General features: G+C 44.4%; 2 protein-coding genes across 8 annotated transcripts in view; one reads left to right on the forward strand and one right to left on the reverse strand.

Annotated features, from left to right (window-relative positions):
• Positions 1–2,064, reverse strand: part of septin2 (septin 2) — a 52,780-nt gene extending 50,716 nt beyond the window's left edge. The window contains exon 1 of one of the 2 annotated variants that reach the window (XM_078410622.1): positions 1,991–2,064. The gene's annotated coding sequence lies outside the window, so the exon portion shown is untranslated. Of the gene's footprint in view, positions 1–1,907 lie in introns of both variants that reach the window. The other variant, XM_078410621.1, reaches the window with a different exon arrangement.
• A 224-nt stretch (positions 2,065–2,288) lies between these two features.
• hdlbpa (high density lipoprotein binding protein a) overlaps positions 2,289–27,606 on the forward strand; it is a 70,813-nt gene continuing 45,495 nt past the window's right edge. For 4 of the 6 annotated variants that reach the window (XM_078410618.1, XM_078410620.1, XM_078410615.1 and 1 more), the window contains exon 1: positions 15,712–15,807. The gene's annotated coding sequence lies outside the window, so the exon portion shown is untranslated. Of the gene's footprint in view, positions 2,331–15,711; positions 15,808–27,606 lie in introns of those variants that run through there. The other 2 variants (XM_078410617.1, XM_078410616.1) reach the window with 2 other exon arrangements.

Here is a 27,606-nt window from a genome sequence, read left to right on the forward strand (position 1 = left end):
TTAATTTATAGCCTTGATTAGTACATGGAACTTTGATGCTGTGGCCATTACAGAAACTTGGTTAAGAGAAGAGCAAGACTGGCAGCTCAGAATTCCAGGGTTTCAGACGTGATGAGGCCGATGTCTAAACTTTAGGGCCGAAGGTTTAAGGTGAAAGGGAAGAAATTTATACAATATCCGTGGGACAGTTTCTATCCCCCCACACAGAGGAAGGTGGTTATTGGGAACCAGATGCAAGAGGAAGTAGCAGAGGCAAAAACAATTATAGCTTTTAAAAGGTCTGTTGACACATACTTTGGATAAGAAAGTAGATGGATACAGACCTAATTTAGGCAAATAGGATTATCATTAATAGTCATCATGGTCAGTATTACAAGTTGGGTTTAAGTGCATGCCTCTGTGCAGTGCAACTCTATGGCCAACCATATGTAGGCCACATGGGAGATAACGTGAACATACATGAATGAAATGGTGAAACAGCCTGCTGTACTGCCACTACATTAGATAGGCATATCAAGGATAACTTTCTGAGCTCAGGCATAAAGCTTCACCACTGGCACTTTTCTACATCCCTTCTATTCATATTATCCGCACAAGGTGTGCCATAGCCACATCTCAATATGGAAGGCTCTAACCTCAGAGGTGACATCGAAACAAAATTAGTCCTGGAACTTCATCAGGCTCCTCCCACAAACCAAGTTTACATGTAAGGTATCCACTTTAATTTCACAGAATCACAAAATAGTTGTTTTACCAAGTGAGAGGTTATTCTGACTTAAATGGGTTTAAAAGCTAGATGGCTGGTGATTGAGCATGTGGTCTGCCACGTTCCATTTGCTGCTGGTTGTGATTCTATGAGGTTTCTAAATTCATGGCGTATCTATTAAGTATGTGATTGATACTCAAAACCAGTACTAGGACAAGTTACTACAATTTAGTAGATTTAGTTAGAAGCTAAAATTCAAATCTTTGGGATCAGGCTGAGCAAACAAAAATACGCATGTCTAATTTTAAACTCAAAAGCCCATGAGATATTCCAAAACAGAACAAAGTTGTTACTTAAATATAGATTAAAAATGCAATTTGTTCTCAATGTACAATTTTAGGACAGAGGACAGATACGACTAATGTAAAACTGTATTTGCACAATATACAGTATATTCTCAAAGACATAATTTTAAACTAAGATGCTGAATTGAAAATGGAGCAGATTTCCTGCACAAATAACATTTATTAAGTCATTGCTGTATTTCACCAATACAATAACTGGAATTAATTGTTGAAACACAAATCACTTTTCCAGCACATTATAGTTTAAATCTTCAATGGATATTATTCTTGCAGATGGAATATTACACATTGTTTGCACTAAACAGATTTAAGGGAATTTCCCAGAGTTATCTCCAGAGATACAACCTCACTTCACTCCACCCTAAACACATCTCACCTTTGCTTTGCCCATACATCAAATCCTCTGACTCCTCCACAATCAACACCCCTACATTCCTCCCTCTTGAATCTTACCCACCTCCCCATTCTAAAACCTACCATTACCACTCCACCACAGTGGTGGTAACAGCCACCACTCAAAACATCCCTCCGCAGCCCCCCTCTTCAAGCCCCATCTCATTTCTCTCTCCCCTGTTGAACCCCCTCACCCAGGCTCGATCGCAGCTCCCCTTCCTCACCCAATCCCCACCCTCATCTCGATTCCTCTCCAACTCCCATCTGACTCCTTCCACAAATCCAATCCCTCACTCCCACCCTCTTCAACCCACCCCACCACCTACCCGGCCCTTCTCATCCCTCCCTCCCTCCACATACTTCCTTCCTCTCCTCTCCTCCCCTCCCCATACGCTTGCGCCACCGGAAAGGAAGCGCCCATCCCAGCCGATAAATCCGCTCACAAGCTCTCGGCCGAGGCGATTGTACGTTACTGATGCGATGGCCTGACGTTGGGTTGGGACGGCCCATCCATCCCTGGACTCACCTCGCAATCGCCGACCCGCCACCGACTGACTGACTGTCCGCTCCGACTGCGCGCTGCTCCTCCTCCCGCGATCGGCGGAGTCTCGCGAGACGGGAGCCGCGCCCCGCGGGCGGGGCCTGCTTAAAGGGCCGAGCGGCCTCGCCCCTCCCCCCCCCCGCGGCACTGGGCAATGGCAAGGCGGTAAAAAAAAACCTCCGGTAACTGGAGAACAGCAGATGCTGAGAATCCGACATAAACCCCGAATATTCCGGAATTGCATAGTTGGTCAGACAGCATTTGTGAGGAGTGAAACAGAATTACCGCTGTTGCTTGAAGAAAGGTAATGAAGGCAAACTAAAAGGTCAGTCTCCCCCATTCACAGTAGATACTGAGTTCCTCCTGCAGATTTTAGTTGAACCTGAAACATTGACTCGGTTGCTCTCCCAACATAGAAACATAGAAAAAAGATATAGAAAAATAGGTAGAAGATATAGAAAAATAGCACCGCCATTCAATATGATCATGGCTGATCATCTAAAATCAGTACCCCGAACCTGCTATTCCCCATATCCTTTAATTCCTTTAGCCCGAAGAGCTAAATCTAACTCTCTCTTGAAAACATCCAGTGAATTGGCCTCCACTGCCTTCTGTGGCAGAGAATTCCACTGATTCACAACTCTCTGGGTGAAGAAGTCTTTCCTCGTCTCAGTCCTAAATGGCCTACCTCTTTATTCTTAAACTGTGACCCCCGGTTCTGCACTCCCCCAACATTAGGAACATTTTTCCTGCATCTAGCCTGTCCAATCCTTTAAGAATTTTATAAGTTTCTATAAGATCCCTTCTCATCCTTCTAAATTCCAGTGAATACAAGCCCAGTCGACCCATTCTTTCATCATATGTCAGTCCCGCCATCCTGGGAATTAACCTGGTGAACCTACGCTGCACTCCCTCAATAGCAATAATGTCCTTCCTCAAATTAGGAGACCAAAATTGCACACAATACTCCAGGTGCAATCTCACCAGGTCCCTGTACAACTGCAGTAGGACTTCCTTGCTCCTAAACTCAAATTCCCTCGCAATCCCGACAGTCCTTTATGGTGAGGCGGAGTTTACTTGCACCTCCTCCAACCTCAGACTTAGCTATTGTTTCACTGAATATTTATGGTCAGTCAATATTTATTACCTGCGATCTGTCACTCCCGTTGATGTTACTCCCAAGAAGACATACTCTACTTCGTGAGGAGACTGAGGAAATTTGGCATGTCTCCAATAACTCTTACAAAATCTACAGATGCACCAGAAAAAGCATGCTGTCGGGTTGCATCACAGCTTGGCTTCAGAACAGCTTTGCCCATGACAGCGAGTTTTCAGTCAGTTGTGGATATAGCCGAGTCCATCACGCAGACTAGATTCCCCGCCATTGATTCCATTTACACTTCAGGTTGCCTTGGGAAAGCAGCCAACATAATCAAAGATCCATCCATGTCATTCTGCCTTCCACCCACTACCGTTGGGCAGAAGCTTGAAAGTATGCACTACCAGACTGAGAAACTGTTTCTTCTCCACTGGTCTCAATCTTCTGAATGATCCTTCCATAACTGGGGTACCGAAACAATTTTCCTCTACCTCATTGCGGACAATGGACTTTGTCTCTGGAACTGTTGTGCTATAATATTGACAACTATATTCTGCACTCTGTATCTTTCCCTTCGCTCTACTTATTGTATGTGAGTTTAGTTTGATTGTATATATGTACAGTATTATTTGCCTTGACTGGACATCATGCAAAACAAAGTTTTTCCATGTATCTCTGCACACATAACAATAATTAACCTAAACCTAAAAAAAACAACTCTACCAACTGCGCCACTCTACCTCTCAAAATGCAACACTTAACACTTGCAGGTATCTGCCATTTCTCCGCCCAAATTTCCAGCTGGCGATAGATTACTTGGAACAAAAATCTGAAAGTGCAGTTATTATCCTGTTGGGTCTAGGACAAGAAAAAGTAAAAAAAACAAATAGAATGACAATAGGGATTGCCATCTGGTGGTTTGAAAGAGATAGCATTTTATAATCCAGGAAGAATTGCAGGTTTGACCTGGAAGGGATAAGAAGTGTAAATTAGTACTGTACGCTATTCAGAAATTTGCTGAGGCTGTACTAAGAAAATGCCAATTAGTACAATAACTTTGGGACCTATTTGTGAATTCTATAATTCTATAATACTAGTTTAATTTTGTTTGAATATGTTTATCTAAATTTAAATCTGCCTTCCTCATATTATTAGCAAAGGATTAAATCTCCATCTTATTTGTTCTTGAAAGTACACTTTCAAAGACCTATGAATGCATCAAGAACAATGATATTTATTTATTATTGTTACGTGCACCAAGATACAGTGAAAATTTTTTTTTTCATTCTAGCTAGGCAATTCTTACTTCATACATGAAAGTTCCATTCAAATAACAGTGGGGTAGAATCTGGTGGTACATGCTTTCAGGATATTGTATTTTTTGACTGAAAGGAGAGGGGAGAGGAGAAAATGACTGGGGTGGTCCTTGATTACGTGGGCCGCTTTCCCAATGCTGCATACAGTGCAGATGGAGTTGTTCGAGGATAGGGAGCCTGGCTTGCATCATGAACTGGGCTGAGTTCACAACTGTCTGTAAATTCGTGTGGAGATGGGCAGAGCAGATGCTATACCAAGTTGTGATGCATATCAATAGAATGCTAATTGTGGTGTATCAGCAGAAATTGGTAAGAGTCATCGGTACTGTTCATCCAACTTGCGTGTGGCCTCACTCTGTCAATGGAGGAGGCCCAGGACAGAAAGATCAGTATGGGAATGGGCAGGGAAGTTAAAGTGGTTAACAACTGGGAAATGCAGTATGCCTTGGCAGCCATCAACAGAGTTAGGCCACACGCTTCCCCTTTTGACCTTTCTGTCTTGGGCCTCCCCCATTGCCAGTACGACCACTCGCTAATTGGAGCACCTCATATTTCGTTTGGGTAGCTTAACAACCCAGTGACGAACATTGAATTCTCCAATTTTAGGTAACCTCTAAAAACACCTTCCTTCCCCTTCCCCTTCCTCCCCCCACCAACACTTTCCTCTCTCCCTTACCTTCTTTCCCCCACTCCCTTCCCCTGAAACTAAGCTGACCTATCTCCAGTTTCCCCTTTCCCCTTCTTTCCCACCATTCCCCCCCTTTCCCACCACCCCCTTCCCACCATCCCCCCCCTCTTTCCCACCATCCTCCCCACTTCCCACCATTTCCCCCACTTCCCACCATTTCCCCCTCCCCTTTCCCACCATTTCCCCTTCCCCACCATTTCCCCCTCCCCTTTCCCACCATTTCCCCCTCCCCCTTCCCACCATTACCCCCCTCCTATCCCACCATTACCCCCTCTCCTTTACCACCATTACCCCCCCCTCCTTTCCCACCATTACCCCCCCCCCCTCCTTTCCCACAATCCCCCCAACCTCCACTAAAGGTCTGTTAACCAGCTTTGCAGTTTGCACCTATCCCTCTTGGGCCCACACCTATCTGTATCCAACAATTGGCCTGTCAGTTACTCCAGTATTTTGTGTTTATCTGCGGTGTGGGTGTGCTTTCTTGGCCATAGTGTCACTGTGGTTGGACCAGCACAAATTGTTGGTGATGTTTACACATAGGAACTTGAAGTTCTCAATCATCCCTACTTCACCATTGATACAGACTGGGGTGTGTACTCCATGCCACTGCCTGAATTCAATGACCAACTCCTTTGTTTTGCTGATATTGAAACAGAGATGTTATCTTGACACCATTCTACTCTCTCCATCTCATTCTTCTACTCTGTCTCACCATTGTTTGCTATCCAGCCCATGATGGTGATGTTGTTTAAATGCCCATTTTAATTACTTTTACAGTTGGTGAGCCAGTTAGGTTTTAGTTTAGGTTTCTCATGGTCATCTGCACTGAGATACAGTGAAAATATTCGTTTTGGCATGCTATCCAACAGATCAGATATACTAAACATAAATACAATCAAGTCAAACTCAAGTTCTTTTCCTTAATTTCAAAAATAAACTTTATTCGTAATAAAAACAAAACAAAAACTGGACAAAAACCTTTCATACATTCTTAGTGTCTGCACATTCAATAGTGTCATATTCACTCAGTAGTGATTGCATTTATCTTTATGATGCGTGGATCTAGAATCACTGCAATGCTTGTTTCTCTCACAGTGCTGTTAAATTACTTTCCAAGAACTTTAGCTATGACAGCAATGTTAGTCAGGTAGAGGTGACTTACAGAATATAATTCTCTCATTGTCTTAATGCCAATTTAATTTAAATGGTAAAGGACGTGGAAGTTTCTGCCAATCAACCTTTGTCATTGAGGTTATCCGAGTTAATTGTTGTTGGAGAGGAACTTATTCAGACAGGTGTCCACCAGCCATTTCAACTTCATGGTAGAATCTTAGTTACATAATGGTAATAGAAGGAGCAGCGTGTCATTCTGCTTCGCAAAAAAAGTGAGTTAATTTATTTATTAAGGATTATGGTATTCACTGGGCAGGCAAGCATTGCCCATGTCTAATTGCTCGTGAGAAGGTACCTCTCTGTTGCTGTTGGAAAGGGAGTTACCATGTTGAGGCTCAGCGACCATAGGCATATTCCCAAATCCAAATAATTGTCAATATGATGACAACTTGTTGGTGGAGATGTTTCTGCAAGTCTGCTGCCCTTGTCCTTCTTAGTGATAACATATGTGAATTTGGGAAGTGCTGTTGGAGTAACTTAGGCAGGTGACGACAGTGCATTTTGCAGAGGGCTTGAGGTAGGTACAATGCATCTGTGGAATATGGGGTGTCAATCAAATGACCTCTTCTGTCTCTTCTCCTCCCTCTCGTCTCTCCCTATTCCCTTTCTCCCCACTCCCTCCTTTCCCTTTCAGTTCAACTGCAGTTTCCCTCTTTCTCCTCATTCCTCTTCCACACTTTCCACCTTCCCCATCACATGGCCTTCCCTCCCCCTTCCCCATCTCCTCTTCCCCATCTCACTATTATCCATCCTTTCCATCCCTCATCCACCCTCCCTTCCACATTCGCCTCACTCTCCCCCAGCCCTTTCCCATCCCTCTTCACTCTCTACCTCCCTTCTTTCTCACATTGCCTCCCTCTTTCACCTCCCCTTGGGGTGAAATCTGGAATTTGAGGATATAACAAGTAGAATGGATAAGAGAGAGCCAGTAGATGTGGTGTATCTGGGCTTTCAAAAAGCCTTTGACAAGGTCCCACAAAAGAGATTAGTGTGCAAATTTAGAGCACATGGTATTGGGAGTAGGGTATTGTCATGGATAGAGAACTGGTTGGCAGACAGGAAGCAAAGAGTAGGAATTAACGGGTCCTTTTCAGAATGGCAGGCAGTGACTAGTGGGGTGCCACAAGGATCAGTGCTGGGACCCCATTTATTTACAATATATATTAACGATTTAGTCGAAGGAATTAAATGTAACATCTCCAAGTTTGCGGATGACACAAAGCTGGGTGGTCGTATGACCTGCGGGAAGGATGCTATGAGGCTGCAGGGTGACTTGGACAGGTTGGTTGAGTGGGCAGATGCATGGCAGATGCAGTATAATGTGGATAAATAGGAGGTTATCCTCTTTGGTGGCAAGAATAAGAAGGCAGAATACTATCTGAATGGTGTCAGATTTGGAAAAGGGGAGGTGCAACAAGACCTTGGTGTCCTTATACATCAGTCACTGAAAGTAAGCATGCATGTACAGCAGGCAGTGAAGATAGCAAATGGCATGTTGACCTTCATAGAGAGAGGATTTGAGTATAGGAGCAAGGAGATCCTACTGCAGTTGCACAGGGCCCTGGTGAGACCGCACCTGGAGTATTGTGTGCAGTTTTAGTCTCCTAATTTGAGGAAGGACATTCTTGCTATTGAGGGAGTACAGCATAGGTTCACCAGGTTAATTCCCAGGATGGCGGGACAGACATATGATGAAAGAATGGATCGACTAGGCTTATATTCATTGGAATTTAGAAGGATGAGAGGGGATCTTATAAAAACATGTAAAATTCTTAAGGGATTGGACAGGCTAGATGCAGGAAAAAAATTGCCGATGTTGGGGGAGTCCAGAACCAGGGGTCACAGTTTAAGAATAAGGGGTAGGCGATTTAGGACTGAGATGAGGAACAACTTCATCACCCTGAGAGTTGTGAATCTGTGGAAATCTCTGCCACAGAAGGCAGTGGAGGCCAAATCACTGGGTGTTTTCAAGATAGTTAGATATAGCTTTTAGGGCCTACGGAATCAAGGGATATGGGGAGAAAACAGGAATGTGGTACTGATTTAGGATGATCAGCCCATGATCATATTGAATGGCGGTGCTGGCTCAAAGGGCAATGGCCTACTCCTGCACCTATTTTCTATGTTTCCCCGCTCCTTCTCCTCTTTTATCCTTGCCTCCCGCACCCCTCTAGCCTTCCCTAGTTCCTCCGTCAATCTTCTCACACATCTGCCTTGCTCCTTCACTACGGTGTCCTCCTTCATTCCTTTCCCCCAAACCATCTCTACTCCTCTGCTGCATCCTACTCCAATCTTTCTCCGATAAATCCTTCCACTTCCTCACCCCTCTGCCCCTTATTCCTCTTTCTTTCAGACCCTTCCCCTTCTCCTTTTCACAATCTCGTTCCTTCCCAGCCTCCCCCCTATGGACCACCTCATACACTACCATGGATTTTAACCTAATTGTATTTTGCAATATGTCTTCTATTTGCACAGCCTTTTGCTTTTTCATTGTCTTGTTCAATTTTGACTCTTTTGACGCTGCTGCAAGATTTTCATTGCACTGTACCTATTCCGCACTATTGTTGTGTATATGACAATAAACGACTTGACTCTTTCCCCTTTCCCCCACCCTCGTCCCCTCCATCGTTCCCCACTTTCCCCTCTCATCTTTCCTCACACTTTCCCCTCCCATCTCTCCTCACACTTTCCCCTCCCATCTCTCCTCACACTTTCCCCTCCCATCTCTCCTCACACTTTCCACTCTCATTTCCCCTCCCACCAATCTCCCTCATCTCCCTTCCTCACGCTCCTCCCTTCACCTCTCCACAATTCCTCATCTCTCAACCCTCATTTTCTGCCACAACTCCCTCTCCCTTCATCTCGCCTCCCCATATACCCCCTTATCTCTATCCCATTCCAATCTCTTCATTTCCATTTCCCTCATTGTCCCATCCCAGTCCCCTCACCTCCCTTCCCCATCCTGCTCATCTTCCCTCCCCCTCATCTCACTTCTCCATCTAAGAGAGCCAAGAATGTTTAACTGTCAAGAGGTTTAATTGTCACATGTACCAAACATAGAACAACAAAATTCTTACTTCCAATGGCATAATTGGCCAGTAAATTCAATACATACAGATAACATACCCTATAATAAACAAAAACAATTAAATAAATTATAAGCCACAATCCTAGTGGAAAAACCTTACTGTCCTTAGTGCAAACAAAGACAGTTCAGTCCCTAAAAGTTCATGTTTGAGGTTAGTGTTGCATTTTGTTCAAGAACCTGATGGTTGTTGGGAAGAAGCTATTCTTGAACACAATTTTCAGACTGCTGTAGCTTCTTCCTAATGGTAGAAGTGCAATGAGAGCATGGCCAGGGTGATGTGCGTCTTTAAAGATATTAGCTGCCTTTTCGAGGCAGCGCCTACTACAGATCCCTTCGATGGTGGGGAGTCAGTACCTGTTATGGACTGGGCAGTGTTTGTTATTCTCTGTAACCTACTTTGTTCCTGGGTGTTCGAGTTGCTGAAACAGGCGGTGATCCAACCAATCTGTTTGTATGCCCCCTACTATACATCTCCAGAAGTTCAAGAGAGTATTCTTCAGCATCCAAATAACCTCAATCTTCTATGGAAATAGAGGTGTTGATTGGCTTTTTTTGTGTTTACAACTATATGGTTAGCCTAGAAGAGATCTTCAGAGGTATGCATGCCCAGGAACATGAAGCTATTGACCCTCTCCACTGCCAACCCATTGAAGCAGACTGATTGTAGGAAGGAACTGCAGAAGCTGGTTTAAAGCGAAGATAGGCACAAAATGCTGGAGTAACTCAGCGGGACAGGCAGCATCTCTGGATAGAAGGAATGGGTGACTTTTCGGGTCAAGACCCTTCTTCAGACTGAGTCGGGGGAGATGGAGATGCAGAGATAAGGAAGTGTAAGGTGTGAAAACGGGTTCATGGATCCACAGCTTTCCCCTTCTAAAGTCAACAATCAGATCATTAGTTCCCCCTCATCATGGATCTCTTGATGTCGACCTGTGACTGAGATTACAATGCCATTGGAGGCTATGGGGGCCCGAGAAGGCATATTGGTCCTTTCCGTATCGAGGCAAGCATAGAAAGCATTGAGCTCATCTGGAAGTGATGCGTCGCTATCACTTGAGCTGTCATTGGTTTTGCCTTGCAGGAGGTGATGGTGAGCAAGCACAGCCACAGCAGCTGAACGTTTGACTCATCCTCCAATTTAGAGCAAAAATGTCTCTTTGTCTTTCTGATGGCCTCATCGAGGTCATACCTGGACTTCCTATATGAACTTGCATCGCCAGACTTGAATACATGCAGGCAGGTGGGCCTAATGTAGATGGGGCATCTTGGTCAGCAAGGGTAAATTGAGCCAAAGGGCATGTTTCCATGCTGTGTGATTCCTCAGTACATTTTGCAAATCTACTGGTTCATCCAAGGTTCCTGTTGTTGGTAACAACGATGGCGTATTTATTCAAGTCTTTTGCCGAGTCCTTGAACATCACCCATTCTATTGACTCCAAACAGTCACAGAGTTGTCTCTCTTCCTCCCCTAACCAGCTTTGTGCAGTCCTCTGTGCTGTAGCTGCACTCTTCAGTTGCTGCTTATACCTAGGAAAAAGGAAGGTGGACTGATTTCTCAAAGTAAGGGTGAGGGATGGAGCAATATGAGTGATGGAGCAATATCATCTTTGATAACTTTAGATTTTAGAGATACAGTGGGGAAAAAGGCCCTTCGGCCCACTGTCCGCACCAATCTCATCTCCCTTCCCCACATCTTCCCTGCCCTCATCGCCCATCCCCATCCCACTTGAGTTAGATAGAGCTCTAGGGGCTAGTGGAATCAAGAGATATGGGGGAGAAGGTAGGCACAGGTTACTGATTGTGGATGATCAGCCATGATCACAATGAATGGCGGCGCTGGCCCGAAGGGCCAAATGGCCTCCTCCTGCACCTATTTTCTATGTTTCTATGTTTTGTAAATCTACTTTCCCCATCTAGCTCCATACATCTCCTGTTTCTTTTGTTTGGTGTTAGTTTATGATTGTATGTGTTATTGCATTTTTATTGATTATTCTTATTGGTCTTATTGTTGAACTGCGGGTAATTTTTCATTTCATTACACATTTATGTGTTTGTGACAAATAAATGACTATTGACCATTGACACCATCCCCTCCTCTCATCTTCCATCTCCCTGCATAGCTCCCTGAAAGTGGCAACACTATGTAGATAGAATGCTAAAGAGACCATACGGTATGCTTGCCTTCATTGGTCGAGGAATTGAGTTTAAGTGTCAGTATGTCATCATGCAGCTTTAAAGTACTATTGTTGAGCTTCATTTAGAGTATTGCATGCAGTTCTGGTTGCCCCAATACAGGATGGACACAAAGTCTTTAAAAGGGTGTAGAAGAGGTTTACCAGAATAATGCCTAGAATAATGGGTATTAGCTACAGGGAGAGGCTGGAGAGCCTTGGATTGTTTTCTCTGCAATGTGCGAGATTGAGGGTAGACATTCACAAACCTTTTCCCAGGATGAAAATATCAAATACAAGAGGGCATAACTCTAAGGTGAGAGGGGCAAAATTTAAAGCTGATGTGCTGTGCAAGTGTTTTACACAGAGGGTGGCGAGTGCCTGGATCACCTTGACGAGATTGATGGTGGAGGCAGACATGATAATGGCATCTAAGAGAATTTTGGGTAGGCATATGGATCTGAAGGGGTATGGATTATGTAGGTCGTCATTGTCAGCATCATGTTCAGCATAGACACTGTTGGCTGAAGAGCGTGTTCCCCTGATGCACTGTTCTATGTTCCATCTCCCTTCTCCATCCCTCTATCCCACATTTTCTTTCCTCATCCACCTCCCCTCATCTCCACTCTCCATCCTCCTCCCCTCCCCTCATCACCCTCGCCCTCCATCCCCTGCCCATCTCCCTCCCTTCCCCACCCACTCCCCTTCCCTATTATCCACCTGTCACCGCTCTCCCTGTCCCTTCCCTTCATCTATCTTCAATGTCCCCTCATCGCCCCTTTCCTCATTAAGCTTCCCACTCCCCTCATCTCCCTTCCACATTCCCCTTCCCTCATCTCCCTTCCCCATCCTCCTACACTCATCTATTTCCCCATCCTCATACTTTCACACCCCATCTCCTTATTTTCCCTTCCCTACCCATTCACCTCCCCTTCCCATTCACTCTATCCCATTATTCTCCTCATCCCCTCTTCATTCCTTCCCCTCAATGTCCCCCTCCTCATGGGCTTCCCCAACCCCTCACCATCCCTCCCCATCCTCACATCTCTGCTCCCCCATCGCCCTCCCTTCCAAACCCCATAAGTGTGAAGTGTTGCATTTTGAACTTCACAGTGCCCATCCGTTTTCCACATTTTCTCTTCTGATCCCTTCATCTGCCCTTCCCATCCCCTCAGCTCCCTTTCCCATTCCCTCTTTTCCTCCCCTTCTTCCCATGTGCTCATCCCCACTCCCCACCAATCATCCCCATCCCCTCTAACATCCTCCTCTCATATCACTCCCCTCGCCCTCTTCTCCCATCTCATCCTCTCCTTATCTCCCATCCCTACCACATTCCCCACCCTCCACCCTTTATTTTCCTTACCAACCCCCTCATCTCCCCTCCCATCCTTTCATCAAATCACCCATTTCACTCCCCTCCCATCTTATTTTAGCACCCCCCTCTGTTCATCTTTCCTAGTCCCCTCCCATTCCCTCCCCACATTCCCGTTCCCTCATCGCCCAAACCATTCACATCACTTTATCTCCCTTCCTAACCCAGTCCCCTCATCTTCAACTACCCACTCATCTTCTTTCCCCATCCCTCCCCTCGTCTCCCTTCCCCAACCCTCTCCAGTCATCTCCCTTCATCTCCTTTCCCCATCCCTCTCCGATCAACTCCCTTCTCCTTCCTACATCTCCTCATCTCCCCTCCTTTTCTCTCCCCATTACCCTCTCCTCATCTCTTCAATCTCCCTTTCAAACCCCTCCCCATATCACTGTGCCCATTCCCTCCCTATTTCTTCCCTTCCAATTGCCTCACTCCCCTCCCATCTGCTCTATTCAGCTCCTCTCCCCTCTTCCCCATGCCCTCCCTCCTTCATCTCCCCTATCTCCTGACCCCTCCTCCCCCTTTCCCACTCCTCACCTAGTCTCACTTCCCCACACCTCCCCTCCCCTCCACACCCATTCCCCCATCTCTCCACAACCCGTTTCCCACTTAACACTTCCCTATCCTCCCCTATCCCTCTCATTTACCTGATCCATCCCTCTCCCCTGCCTACCCCTTCACCTCCCTTCCCCATACAACACCCTTACCTATCTCACCAATCTTTTCCCCTTCACATACCTATAACCTTCTCACCCCGACCACATCTCCTGTTCATAACATCATCATATCACCTCTCCCCAATCTGCTCTTATCTCCCTTCTCCATCATCCCCTTCCCCATATAACACTTCCTCACGCCCTCCCCTCCGTATTCCCATCTCTCTTCCTCTTAACTTCCATGCCCTCCTTCACCCTTATCCATTCCGTCCCCTTATCATGCTTCCTCACACTTCCCTTCCCCCCATTTCCCTTCCCCACATCTCCCTAATCTAACTTCCTCATCACTTTTCCCGCATTTCCCTTCCCCACACCTTCTCAACCCCTCCCCCCATCTCGTTGCCCCATTACGCTCAATGCCACCAAGTGCTTCAGTGTCTATCCACATCCCAAAGACGTGGGGGTTGTAGGTTAATTGACTGTTGTAAATTTCCCTTGATGCGCAGTGAGTGGATGGATAAGTGGGATAACAAAGAACTAGTGCGAATAGATGGTACAATCCTGCATGTGTTTGGGATGTGGGAGAAAACCAGTCGGGTCTGTTTCCATGCTGCATCTTTCAATTATCACAAAAACCATAGTTGATTAATTCCCATATTGCCTTCCCCACATCTCAGTTTTGCATCACCTCATCTCCCTTCCCCATTCCTACATCACCCATCCCTATCCTCTCATTTTCCCTCCTCATCCCATTATATCCCTCCCCATCCCCTCACCTACCTTGCCCTCATCTGACAACTCTCCCCAGCCGCTTCCCTCAACTCCCCTGCCTGTCCCAATCCCTCCCTTCATATTCCTTCCTCCTCCCCAGGTCTTCCAACCCCCTCATCTCTCCTCTCCACCCCTTTCCCACACCTCCCCTCCATCTCCTTGCCCCTTGTACTCATCCTCCCATCTCCCTTCTCCATTCTCTCATCAACCTTGCCATCTCTCCACTCATCTCACAAGTCACCCCCGGCCCCATCATCTCCCATCTCCTCCCATCATTCGGGGCAGCAGTGCCACAGCTGGTAGAGCTACTGCCTCAGTGTCAGAGACCGAGCGAGGTTCCATCCTGACCTTGAGTCTGTCGAGTTTGAACATTTTCCCTGTGACCTCCATGTGCTTTTGTTTCCTCTAACATTCCAAAGACGTGTTGATTTGCAGGTTGATTGGCCTCTGTAAATTTCCCCAGATGTGTAGTGAAGGGGCGAGAAAGTGGGAATAACTTTATTTACTTTATTTTAGGGATACAGCATGGAAACACCCATTCCTTCCCACTAGAGATGCTGCCTGCCCTGCAGAGTTACTGCAGCTTTTTGTGCCTAACTTTGGTTTAAACCAGCATCTGTAATTCCTTATGTGTAAGAAGGAACTGCAGATGCTGGTTTAAACTGAAGATAGACACAAAAAGCTGGAGTAACTCAGCGGGACAGGCAGCATCTATGAAGAGAAGGAAAGAGTGACGTTTCGGGTCGAGACCCTTCTTCAGACGAAGGGTCTCAATCCGAAACGTCACCCTTCTCTCCAGAGATGCTGCCTACCCTGCTGAGTTACTCCAGCTTTTTGGTTCTGGTTGATTACTGTGCAAACACCTCATAAGTGGTTATCTCGTGCAGGTTTTTGTGTCTATCTGCAATTCCTTCCTGCACATGGAAACAGGTTCCATAGCCGACCAAAACTTGGTCAGCCAAAGAACCCGTTTCCATGCTTTATCCTTAAAATAAAGTAACTCCCCCTTAACCAAGTAAATCGCCCCTCTCTTTCCCTCTCTCCCCTTCCTGCATGCTTTGCCTTTTCCTCATCCTCTCCATCTCCACTTCCTACCACCTCTCATATCTTCATTCCACATCCATCCATTCCCAATATCCTTTCCTTTGCTCAACCTTAGCTCCAACATCTTCTTTCCCGTCATCTTCCCATTCACTCTCTTTTCCTCCTCTTCATTTTTCCCCTCCCGCATTCCTCCTTCTCCCAGTCCTTCTCCCAGTCCTCTTTCTCCCAGTCCTCCTTCTCCCAGTCCTCCTCCCTCCCCCACGCCCTCTACCCAACTGCCCCGCTCCTCTCCCTCACGCCCCCACGCTGACGTCTCGACCTGTGATTGGGGCCCGGGCCCGGCTATAAGCGGCCGCCCTGCGGCTCCCCTCACTCTGGAGTTCAGGAGCTTCTCCATTAGAGAGGGCTACGAAGACACCGTGATACGGTGAGTGCTGGCGGGGGTCGAGTCTGACCCGGCCGCCAGACTAGGCCGAGGACAGAGACCCGATGTCAGCGCACCGACCATGATCCGACAACCGGCGAGCAGGTGGCTGCTCGGGGCTCTCAGTCGCGGCCGGCCGGCCGGCCGGCCTGCCTGCCTGTGCGTTGCCAACGGCGGGGTGGGCCGCAAGCTGACCGGGCCGCAGTGGGTGGCAGGCCTGGGTGCGAAGGCGGGCGGCTCGGCTGGGCCCGGCCGGGCCCGGGTGGCGGAGAGGCGGTGGGAGAGAGAGGGGGGGGCGGGCTCGGCCGGAGCGGAGCCGCTGCTCCATTTTTTTTCCGCTGCGCGAGAGCCGCTGGGATAAGGGCTACGTGTCAGCACTGCGCAGGCGCACAAACTCTGCGAAGTTTCCTCAAAGTTTTTGCATAAAGTTTTATTTTCTCGCCCTGTTTCCAAAAATACCCAGCGCAATGCCAATGTGGCATGACCTGGTGCATTTTTTTGCCCATCTGTTCGACTTGTGATTCAGGTAATTGGAGTGTGCAGAAATGCTGGTGTTTTCAGTTTTTGCTGAAACAAAGGTGATTATGCAATGGATTTTGCTACGTGGAATAATTCGGAGCAGGTCTGGGATATAAATGTCTGAGCGCCCTGTAATCTGCATCCAAATCCCCTGCCCCTTATTGTTTAACATTTGTGTTATTTTAAAATATTTTTTGGGGTTTTTTAAGGGGTTTTTTCCTCCTCCATATTTTGTTTTTCTTTTCTGTGTGTGTGTCTCGACTTATCTGGTGACGTTGTCACTTTCTGAAGCTGTTCATGGGATGGGCTCTGAAAGGACAAATCTGCTTTTTAAAAAACTTTTATATTGGCTTTTGTCTGGCATTGTTCTTTAAATTTTGTAATATATAATCTTTAGAGATGTTAATTAAGCAAACTGGGTTTGCTGAGTTGGCAGTGGTAGTGTACAGAACAGCTTAGTCATTTTTTTCTTTGCGAAGTGTCATTCTAATTAAGTAACTATTCACTTGACTTTCAAGTAAATCTATCACTTTCTCAATTTCCCCGTGGAAGGGTCTGTACCCAATTTTTGCTATGAGCATCCAATTATTTGTATTAGCTAAATTGACTTTGTCACCAATTGAATGTATGTGTGGCACCATAATGTATGTTTCCAGCCAATTTGACCTTGCTGCCTTGCCTGCATGTATGAAACAGCTGTCTTTTTAAACCACATTCTACAAATTGGTATGGAATTATTTTCTGAGTAAAAATTTTAATTGATTTTTTAAATTTTCTTATGTTATTTGTGACTTATTCTTGTGTTTAAGAATGATGACTAAACTATTTTTAAATATATGTGGATACTGTATTGTGAACAACTTGAATTAATGAACGCTGTGCCAGCTTGTATACATTAAAGTTACCTATTTGCATTTTTACATTTGTGTATAATAGGTTTTGACCTGAAGCATTTCCTGTCCATTTCCCCCACAGGTGCTTCATAACCTAGAGTTCCCCCAGCAGTTTTCCGCATCTTGTCTTTCTGCATGCAAATATATACCATATCTTGCATGCTGTTTTTTGCTCAGTTAATCCTTTATCTTTTAATGTACAGTGTATGAATTCAATGTTTTGCTTTCAAAACCTCAATCAATACAGAACAGCTGCAATTCTCTGAAAATTGCAAATTATTACAGAACATTGCAAATTATTTTTTACACAATTGCTTTGACATTGGTCCATTTATTAATCTGGCAAGTTTTCATGGATAATATCTGAAGTGTTAAGATTAAAGGCCTAATGAGAAATTCATGAAATTGTTTAGTATTTTTTCAGTGCATTTTAATAAGAATTATTTGAACCCTCTAAATGCCAGATATCAGCACCCAGTGGTTCTTTGTCATTATCTGTATTTCACACAAGCCACCATCTCCCACTTGTTTCCAAATACTTTTCTCTTTCCTCACATTTACTCTTCAACCCCCCCAACCCCTATGCTGTCTGTTTGACCTGTGCTATTTGCCTTGATCTCCATTTGTTAGCCAATACAGCATTTTAAGATCATAACAACACCAGAGAAGGGAGTGGGAGCAGGCAATGTATCCTCGTGTGCCATTCCATAAGGTCATGGCTAATCTGATCTTGAGTTGGAAGGAACTGCAGATGCTGGTTTACACCAAGCAGAATATGATGTGCTGTTCCTCCAGTTTGTGTGCGGCCTCACTCTGGCAATGGAGGCCCAGAACAAAAAAGGGAATGTGCAGGGGAGTTAAAATGGTTAGCAACTGGGTGTTTCTCCCCTTTATGCCTTTTTGCATAACCCTCCATTTTCTCTTGCAGCTCAGAAATTTAGCTGCCAGGGCCTGCACATTGATAGCCTTTAGCGATCTGGCATGTTAATTTCCTCGCTGGATGTTATTTTCTTACTTCATTACAACATGGGATGAGGCTGTATGATTTATTGAGTCTATGCTAGCTCCTAGGGAAATTGGATATTCCCACTAATTATCCCTGTAACATGTTCTCTCCACATTCCCATTAATATTTCCCCAGATTCTACTACTTGGTTACCTTCTGAGGGCAATATATGGTAAGGAAACTGAACTCCAGAGAACCAAGAGTCGGGATTGAATCGGGTCACTGGCACTGCACAATCACTTTGTTACCAGCCACACCATGAGACTGCAACTTCTTTGTAATTCCAATGATGCCTTTCATGTCCACATTGGATTTTTTTTAATGCTGGAGGGGAAGTATCTTTAGATTAATCAATTAATTGGTAGAGATTGCTATCTAACTGTTGCAATTGTATGAAGATATTGTAATCTATTGTCAATCACAGCTACTCTTTTATTGTACCTCAAGTGCTTGAGGAAAATTAGTACCATACTTTGTCCTATCTAGTTGGAAATGGGGGGGTGAATTATTTAGTTGATCTGATATTTTATTCACTCAACTCTAATCGGTATTTGTTAATCCAGCATTGCCCAATGGAGAAAAAAAATGATTAAAGCTTCTTTCATACCCTTTTGAAATGGAGGCACAGAGGGGCTAAATTGTGCACAGCAAGGCCCTGCAAACAATAGTGAGATTATGAAATCATCAAACTGATTACATTGCAGGAGGAGACCATTTTGTCCTTGCTGCCTCTTTCAGTGCAACTCGTCAGCTCTTGTTTCTCTATTGCTTTAAGTCTTGAGTTTATCATCCAATTTCTTGAAGGCCACAATAGAATCTTCCTCCACCACATTTGCGCACAAAGCTCCCCAGATTGTAATCACATATTGCGAGTTTTCCTTTGGCGGTATTTTTGGGTTGTTTTATGCCAAAGACATGTACTTCCCCAACCAAATCCCAAGGTAATTCTTGTAGGTCTCTTGCAGGTTGTATCTGATGCCTTCACTCTTTCCTGTGGGGCCAGATTGCTCCAGTTGAGATTGACCGGTGTTTTATTAAGGTTCTGCATGGCTTCCCTATTTTAATGCACTATTGCTTTCATTGATAAGCCGACAATTGAATTTTGCTTGTAAATTACTTTCTTGACTTGCCCTGCCATTTCCAATGGTTTGAGCAGCTTTCACTGTTTCTGCTCATTTTGGTATTTTTTGTTGCCTGTTCCATTTTCTAGATCATAATGGCATCACCTTTGTTCTTGACATTCCTCTGCAATGCATATATGCAATCTATCTGTCTGTATCCTTTGTCATCCATAATTAGCTCCCATTATAGTTTATAAATCTAACCAGTTCTGTCATCTGCAAACTTGGGAAATGTGGACACTTCAGAGTCCAGGACATTAATGTTAATTCTTACTAAGAAAGCAATTGGTCCAACATGAGACTCTGGAATATTCACTTTCCACCAATGCAAAAACAAAATGGCCATTCACTGCAGCCCTCTGTTACTCGGCCATCATTTTCCATGCCCTCACTGTTTGGCCTCAATCCACTGACTGCTTTTATGATCTTGACTGTATATTTTTAACAAAACTCATAACATTGGTTCAATGTGATAATCACTACGTTAGTCTACAAACCACGATTTGTCACATGGGATGCTTTGCCTCCATTTGTAGGGTTCTCTTTTATTCAAAAAGATGGTATCCTCATGACCATGCAATGTGAGTCTAGGTTTGGTGCAGGGCATGGTTTCAGTGCAACAGCTGCCTCTTGGCAGCTACTTCCATTTGTTATTTTTCCTTTAAGTCATAACTTGTGTGGTCCTTTAAAGTAGCATCTTTGCTTTAAGCAGTGGGCTGGAAATTGGTTTCTCTTGTTTTAATTTAAACTTTTATAGATTGTCAGCAAATCTATTTTTCTCATCAATTGAAATTTACTTTCAAAGTTGCATTTTAAAAAAAAACTTAATGATTGTGGAGCAGCAGGTTTCTTAATGCATTTGAACCACAACTGCATCTGGCACCTGATTAGGTGCACAATTACAGTCCATGGAAGATGGTGGGAATATTTTGTTAGCCTTTCTAACATGTGTAAGGCTAATTACAAGATAAAGCACTATTTACTTGCGCATTCGACTAAAACAAAGGTGTGTGCTGTTTGAAGATTAGGAAGTGTGAATGAACAGATCAGCTGAATGTCTCTGAGATGGAAGGTTGGTTATAGAAGAATACATGTTTGCAATGTCTTTTTCATTGCTACTATGTGGAACGGTTGCATTTCCATTGTTTCTGTACACAAGGCCAATAGGAGCGGGAGTAGTTTGCCTACCCCACTGTTCAATATGAGTATGGTGAGTCTCTCCCAAATCTCAATGACTCTTCTGTGCAGTTACCCATCTATATATATATATATATATATATATTACTAAAACTCTCTGTCCGTGTGTATGTGTGTTTGTGCTTCCAGTCCGAGCAGCGGACAGGTTGGTGGCTCTAATCCAGGCAAGGAGACTCGACCGGGGAGACCGAAGTCAGGAAGAGCCGTAGTAGTGGGTGACTCCATTGTCCAAGGTACAATACAATACAATACAATATATCTTTATTGTCATTGTACCCAGGGGTACAACGAGATTGGGAATGCGCCTCCCATACGATGCAATAATTTAGGTAATTTAGACAGCAGCAACCCAACGAAACGAACAGTTGTAACAGTTTTGGACAGGGTAAAGTGCAAGTTGATCTATGCGTTGTGGCCATCCGGCTCAGCAGGACCGGTTCATAGCAGCTATGGCCCTGGGGATGAAGCTGTTCCTGAGTCTGGAGGTGCGGGCATAGAAGGCCTTGTATCGTCTGCTCGATGGAAGGAGTTCGAACAGACTGTTGCAGGGGTGTGAAGAGTCTTTGTGGATGCTGGTGGCTTTTCTGAGGCATCGTGTGTTGTAGATGCCCTCCAAGTCTGGTAGCTGTGTTCCGATGGCCCTCTGAGCTCTATGGACTACCCGCTGTAGAGCTTTCCTTTCTGACAGTAGATTCTGTGGCGGCAGGTGGGACTTGAGGATGGTCTGTTGCCTCTCTGGTGCCAGGGTTCAATACATCACGGACCGGCTTCAGAACATCCTAGCGAGGGAAGGCGATCAACCGGACATAGTTGTGCACGTGGGCACGAACGACGTTGGGAGGAAGAGGAAGGAGATACTGCAACGTGAGTTTAGAGAGTTAGAAAGACTGAGAAGTAGGACGTCGAGGGTGGTTATCTCTGGACTGCTACCTGTACTTCGTGCTGGTGAGGGCAGGAACAGAGAGATCAGGGATATGAATGTATGGCTGAGGGCCTGGTGCAGGGAGCAGGGATTTAGATTTCTAGACCACTGGGATCTCTTCTGGGGCAGGGGTGACCTGTACAAAAGGGACGGGTTACACCTTAACAGCAGGGGGACCAACATTCTGGCAGGCAGGTTTGCTAGTGCTGCACGTGTGGGTTTAAACTAAGTAGTGGGGGGAGGGGTTGACAAATTGGGAATATGAAGATGGAGTTAAAGGGGAAGCGAATACAGTTGAAATTGCAAAAGACTCGAATAAATGGGAAGGGAAGTTCTAGATGGGATAAGATAGGAAGGTCAGGGCCAATTGTGACCGGTGTGAGAGGGGAGGTGAATACTGAAATTAAAGTTTTGTATTTAAATGCGCGAAGTATAAAAAATAAAGTGGATGAGCTTGAGGCTCAGTTAGACATTGGGAAGTATGATGTGGGGATTACAGAGACATGGCTACAGTAGGACCAGGGCTGGGAACTGAATATTCAGGGGTACACGATGTATAGAAAAGACAGACAGGTGGGCCGAGGGAGTGGGGTCGCTCTGTTGGTAAGGAATGATATTCACTCCCTTGCAAGGGGTGACATAGCATCAGGAGATGTAGAATCAGTATGGATAGAAATGAGGAATTGTAAGGGTATAAAGACCCTAATGGGAGTTATCTACAAGCCCCCAAAAAGTAGCCTTGACATAGAGTGCAAGTTGAATCAGGAGCTAAAATTGGCATGTCGCAAATGTAATGCTACGGTGGTTATGGGAGATTTCAATATGCAGGTAGACTGGCAAAATCAGGTTGGTAATAGACCCCAGGAAAGAGAGTTTGTGGAGTGCCTCCGAGGTGGATTCTTAGAACAGCTGGTACTGGAGCCTACCAGGGAGAAGGCAATTCTGGATTTAGTGTTGTGTAATTAACCCGATCTGATAAGGGGACTCAAGGTAAAAGAGCCATTAGGAGGCAGTGATCATAATATGATAAGTTTTACTCTACAAATTGAGAGGGAGAAGGGAAAATCGGAAGTGTCAGTATTACAGTATAGCAAAGGGGATTACAGAGGCAGGAGCTGGCCAGATTTGACTGGAAGGAGGCCCTAGCAGGGAAGGCGGTGGAACAGCAATGCCAGGTATTTCTGGGAACAATGCAGAAGTTGCAGGATCAATTTATCCCAACGAGGAGGAAAGATTCTAAGGGGAGTAAGAGGCACCCGTGGCTGACAAGGGAAGTCAAGGACAGCATAAAAATAAAAGAGAAGAAGTATAACATGGCAAAGAAGAGTGGGAAGCCAGAGGATTGGGACTCTTTTAAAGAGCAACAGAAGATGACTAAGAAGGCAATACGGGGAGAAAAGATGAGGTACAAAGGTACTAGCCAATAATATAAAGGAGGATAGTAAAAGCTGTTTGTTTTAGGTATGTGAAAAGGAAAAAACTAGTCAAGGCAAATGTGGGTCCCTTGAAGACAGAAGCAGGGGAATTTATTATGGGGAACAAGAAAATAGCAGACGAGTTGAACCGGTACTTTGGATCTGTCTTCACTAGGGAAGATACAAACAATCTCCCAGATGTTCCAGTGGCCAGAGATCCTAGGGTGACGGAGGAACTGAAGGAGCTTCACATTAGGCAGGAAATGGTGATGGGTAGACTGATGGGACTGAAGGCTGATAAATCCCCAGGGCCTTATAGTCTGCATCCCAGGGTACTTAAGGAGGTGGCTCTAGAAATTGAGGACGCATTGGTGATCATTTTCCAATGTTCTATAGATTCAGGATCAGTTCCTGTGGATTGGAGGGTAGCTAATGTTATCCCACTTTTTAAGAAAGGAGGGAGAGAGAAAACGGGAAATTATAGACCAGTTAGTGGTGGGGAAGATGCTGGAGTCAATTATAAAAGACAAAATTGCAGAGCATTTGGATAGCAGTAACAGGATCAGTGGTGGGGAAGATGCTGGAGTCAATTATAAAAGACAAAATTGCAGAGCATTTGGATAGCAGTAACAGGATCGTTCCGAGTCAGCATGGATTTACGAAGGGGAAATCATGCTTGACTAACCTTCTGGAAATTTTTGAGGATGTAACTAGGAAAATTGACAGGGGAGAACCGGTGGATGTAGTGTACCTTGACTTTCAGAAAGCCTTCAACAAGGTCCCATATAGGAAAGAGTGGGGATAAATGGGTCCCTTTTAGAATGGTAGGCAATGACTCGTGGGGTACCGCAAGGCTCGGTGCTGGGACCGCAGTTATTTACAATATACATTAATGACTTGGATGAAGGGATTAAAAGTACCATTAGCAAATTTGCAGATGATACAAAGCTGGGTGATAGTGAGAACTGTGAGGAAGATGCTATAAGGTTACAGGGTGACTTGGACAGGTTGTGTGAGTGGGCGGATGCATGGCAGATGCAGTTTAATGTGGATAAGTGTGAGGTTATCCACTTTGGTGGTAAGAATAGGAAGGCAGATTATTATCTGAATGGTGTCAAGTTAGGAAACGGGGACGTACAACGAGATCTGGGTGTCCTAGTGCATTAGTCACTGAAAGGAAGCATGCAGGTACAGCAGGCAGTGAAGAAAGCCAATGGAATGTTGGCCATAACAAGAGGAGTTGAGCATAGGAGCAAAGAGGAGGCGGGGGAAGGAGGGGGACAGTGGGGGGAAGGGGGACAGTTGGGGTGGGGAGGAGGGGAAAGTGAGGGAGGGAGGTGTGGGTCAGGAGAGGGGGGAGGAGAATAGGGCTCACTCAGTGACAACACCCTCTCCCCTTCCCTGTCCCCCCACTACGAAGAATGGGCCCAACGGGTCCACTTGGTCTAGTTCTTAATTCTGTGATCCGCCTTTCAAAAAAATTATCTACCTCCACTTTTAAATACTTTAATAATATAGCTTCCAGGCTGCTGTGGGGCAGGTTATGAAAATTTGCTACCTACTCTCTGTTTTTAGTTTTTTAAATGACTGGTCCTTCATTGTTGGAGTGTGTTTCAAAGTTGTCAGTTATGCATTACTGAATGTCAGCCTGTACTATGCACGCTTAATATGTTCTTACTGGGCACATTGATTCTACGAACCTCTTTGAAATTACATACAACTTTGTTCTTGAAGACTTGGTGCAATTGAACTGTAGATACTATTAGTTACGTCAGTAAACATAGATATGTCGGTCTGAAGAAGGGTCTCGACCCAAAACGTCACCCATTCCTTCTCCAGAGATGCTGCCTGACCCGCTGAGTTACTCCAGCATCTTGTGTCTATCTGTAGATACTAGAAGTTGCATTAATCCAGTCTCTGAGGTGATGACTTTAATCCATATGGTGGTTGGGCTACTATAATTGGCCTCCGTGTCATTGGGTCAAATATAGGACCAAAGGCATACAATGTTTTTAAGAGCTGTTTGACAAAGGAAAGTCCTGGAGTCACTCAGTGGGTCAGGAAACGTCAGTTTAAAGAAGGGGCTTGACACTAAACGTCATCTGACAATTTCCTTCAAAGTTGCTGTCTGATCTGCTGAATTCATACAGCACTTTGCTAAAGATTCCAGCATCTGGAATTCATTGTCTTGTTAATGCTGGCTCTGAATCTTGGAGCTAAAGTGAACACACTGCGATGCCAATGCTTGATGTGATCCTCTAGTGCCTTTCCTACTCGGTAGGAAAGTAAAATTGGGGGAAAACATAATTGAGTACTTTGCATCTTTTGGTTTTGGACTGTATTTTAAGCATATAACATTGTGTGGGTTGAAATTGGATTTTCTGCAACATCTGCCTTTTTTAAAATACATCTTTCTCTAATCCCTGTATTGTTTTTGCATGATTAAATTTTATTCAACTTGTGGGGTGCCACATTGAAGTTAAAATTTTAGACTGGTTGGAAATTTTGAAAGTGCCCTTTATTCTTGCTGGCCATAAAGTAATTGTGTTTCAGGTCTACTATGTTGCTGGTCTTTCCTGTGCATGCCTTTTACAGTGAGATCTGTGCTGCTTTCAGACACTCCTCAAGTGACTCTTGGTCTTCCTTTTCCTATCCAGGACAAGGCTTCTCCCAACCATGACGCGTCTGGACCTTGTGTTTTGTAACTGTCAGTGCTACCAGACCTATCCTTCTTGGGATTTGTATAAATGAGACTGATATTTTGCAGATTTATTTAAAATATCCTAATTATAAAAGCTGGCCTACTATTCATTTTTATGAAATGTTTAGATGCATCTCAATTCAGTTTCACCTGTTGATAATCAAAAGCTGCTGATGTTAGAAATTGTATGTAAAAGCAGAAAATTGTGTAAATGGGTTGGGCAGAATCTGGAATGATTGATAGTTAACGTTTCAGATCGAAACCTGAAACATTAACTCTGTTTGTATTCCCACCGATGCTGTCAGACCTGTTGAGTATTTCTACCTCTTTCTGCTTTTATGCTCTATTAGGTGCCTGCGACTAGCAACGTCTCCTTTTGGTATTTTGTCTTAGGTGATCACTTGATGGTCATTGATTGTTACTTCATATATGTAATCATTGATTATATATATATATGATTAATATATAATCTCACGCAGCAAACTAGATGACAAATCAAATGGTGTTTCTCTTCTCTTTTGGCTGAAGTAAAATATCACTTATTTTACTGGTAGCAAGTCACGAGCAACATTGATTCCTTAACCAACAACAATGCAAAACACTTTTCTCAATCTTCCAAACACATACTGTCAACATGTCTTAAGTGTTACTTTTAGGTCTACGTTTGTTGTAATGCTGATGTGAAACAAATATGATCACATTCAAAGTTTCAAAACATTCCATCATTATCCACTTCAACTTTCTGTATAATCCCTGCTTCTCTTGCCACTTTGTATAGTGTTGTACATATTTGTGTTTCTCCTGCCAGCTCTAGCACGGATGTACACGTCACTATTTTTCATGTGAGTTTACCAGCTGCCTCTTGCTGAAGTTTTGCTATTTATTTTAGCAATGCAAATATTCATCGTGTTTCATTTTCTGTGATTGGCTTATTATCAACCTGCTGCTTTGAATTCCTCAAATTAATGTGAACTTTCAAATCTGTTCTGTTTCTGTCCCCACTTATGAATTGGCACTTGCTTGTTGGCTTATTTCTGGGAGCTAGAATACACATTCGGCACCAGGCTGTAGATTGTCTGCTGAAAGATGTAAATGTTGGCTTAGACATTGGATCTGGTCCCAAAGCCCTTTGACTCTTGGTGAAGCAATACCTTTTAGTTTTATCAGTTGTCTTTGTATCAGAGTATATCTGCTAGCCCTTCAGTCCTTGCATTTCTTTTGCTCTTCCTATTCTGATCCTTTGTTCCTAATTTTGTTTTTCTTGCAGTATTAGCTGTGCTGCTAGCTACCTTGATGCTAAATTCCATGGTTCCCTTTCAATATCTCTCCCATTTGATTATTCTTCCTTTAATTAATTTCTTTCAACCTGTCCTGTGGCTTGCTGTTAAAACTTGTCTGTTAGCACTCAAGTCATCTTGCTTGTTTTGGTCTCTTATGCACAAATATCCCTGTTTGCAAGTTGTGTTAAATAAAGTACTGCTTTAATCAAGTCTCGTGGAGTCGACAGCAACTTTGCGGAATACGCCAGTGGTTATGTTTAAATGTGTATATTTTTAATGGTCCGTGGGGCAGTTGTCTTACACGTAGTCATCCGGGGCTTCTGGATTCTTGCCCAATTTGTGCAAGACTGTTTTGATTTGTTGCTGTGGCCTGACTTCAGCAGTGCTCTCCGTGGGGTTTTGGAAACCCAAATCCACAGTGGCGTCAACATTGGCAGCATAAGCTCCAGTTTCCCAGGCGTATGATCCATTCACCCACCTCCTCGATGCATCATCCTGCCCCATCTCCATATCTTCCTATGAAGAATAAAGTGAAAAAGAACAACATTTGTTAGATGAATTGTATAGAGAGTAGAAATACAGAGGAAAAGACCAGGAAGAGTCGAGCGTGTTTTATGCCATTTGTCCCGAAATGGAACAATAACAGCACAACAGATATGTAAACATATCTATCTATCTCTCTCTCTCTCTCTATATATATATATATTATATATATATAATATATATATAAACCTAGCACAAAAAGTAA

Source organism: Rhinoraja longicauda, chromosome 13 (genome assembly GCF_053455715.1).
Source record: "Rhinoraja longicauda isolate Sanriku21f chromosome 13, sRhiLon1.1, whole genome shotgun sequence".
NCBI classification, from domain to species: domain Eukaryota; kingdom Metazoa; phylum Chordata; class Chondrichthyes; order Rajiformes; family Arhynchobatidae; genus Rhinoraja; species Rhinoraja longicauda.